This window comes from Macaca fascicularis, chromosome 5 (assembly GCF_037993035.2).
Source record: "Macaca fascicularis isolate 582-1 chromosome 5, T2T-MFA8v1.1".
NCBI lineage: Eukaryota > Metazoa > Chordata > Mammalia > Primates > Cercopithecidae > Macaca > Macaca fascicularis.
In genome coordinates, this window is record NC_088379.1 from 59,799,876 (window position 1) to 59,801,330 (window position 1,455).

The following is a 1,455-nucleotide window of genomic DNA, read 5'->3' on the forward strand; positions in this document are numbered from 1 at the left end:
ACTTGGATGCCCAGTTTTATGTTTTTCACCTTTTCGCTTCCCTTGTTTAGGCTAAGAACCAGGAGGGCAATCCCATGTGGGAGGTGAGCTTAAGGCTGCAGCCAAGAGCTGCACCTTTTGGGAGGTCCTTTTTGCTCTTTCTGCTTCCTATGTTCTGCCCCTGTTATTAAAAACGAAAAATGCCATATTCAAAAGCCTGGAGAGAGACTTCTTCAGCACCACAAGCAAGGAGGGATATGATAGGCCGCCAGAGGCTATAACTCCTTTAGAAGAAAGGAAATTAACTTTTGATACCCATGCATTGGTTCAGGACTTGGAAACTCATGGATTTGACAAAACACAAGCAGAAACTACAGTATCAGCACTAACTACTTTATCAAATGTCAGCTTGGATACTACCAATAAAAAGATGGTCACTCAAGCTCCACAGAAAATAACAGTACAAGAGCCAATGGCTCATTTGGGCTCTATCAGGAAAGAAATGGGCATCCTAGAGAAAAGTGAATTCACAAATCTGAGAGCAGAGAATGAGAAAATGAAAACTGAATTAGACCAAGTTAAGCAACCACTAATACATGAAATCAGTTGAATCAGAGCAGATAATAAACTGGATATCAACCTAGAAAGGAGCAGAGTTACAGATACGTTTACAGATTAAGAAAAGCAACTGAAGAAAGCAACTACAGAATTTACAAAAACGGATCCCCAAACCAAAAGTATTATTTCAGTGACCAGTAATAAAACTGATGCAGAAATTGCTTCCTAAAAACACTGATGGAGTCTAACAAACTTGAGACAGTTCGTTATCTTGCAGTCTCGCTATTTAATTGCCTGGCAGTAGCATTGGGATTTTAGAGATTCTGGAAGTAGTATTAATACTCTTACTGCTGTGGCTGTTGGCTTCTTAGAACACCAAAACAGGAGAGATTGATCTGCAACATTGTCTGTTGCAGCAAAAATTTACCATACAAGATTATTCAAAGTATATAAGGACTAAAAGAGGAAATGTTTCAGAATGAGAAGAGGTATTTTGTCTTTATTGTGTGTGTGTGAGTGTGTGTGTGTGTGTCTTTTTTATATTGAAAAGCTGTCTTTCAAATCTGGTTTATCTGAGATAGAAGAGCATTTTGTCCTTTTGATAGTTCATAGAAATTGAATCAGAGTTTTCTTGTGTTTGCTTGATCAGTTTTGTAAATCATACAGGACCTTGTTGGTATTGGCTGAATATTTGAAAACTATTCCCTAGCTTACATACTTATTACTGAATTAACTTCCCTGATAACCATTGTATAATTACATTTTACTATAAAATAAAAGGTTATTACAACCACAACAATAACAACAACAACAACAACAACAAAAACTGATCCACAGGAGTCTGGGGACCCATAGCTGCTTTTTGTAGTTTCATGCGGATATCAGGGTCAGATTGGGTTATAAAATGTGCTCCCAAAG

General features: G+C 37.5%; 1 pseudogene; it reads left to right on the forward strand.

The window, feature by feature from the left end:
• Positions 1-409: 409 nt before the first annotated feature.
• Positions 410-870, forward strand: LOC135970791 (coiled-coil domain-containing protein 90B, mitochondrial pseudogene; annotated as a pseudogene).
• Positions 871-1,455: the final 585 nt, after the last annotated feature.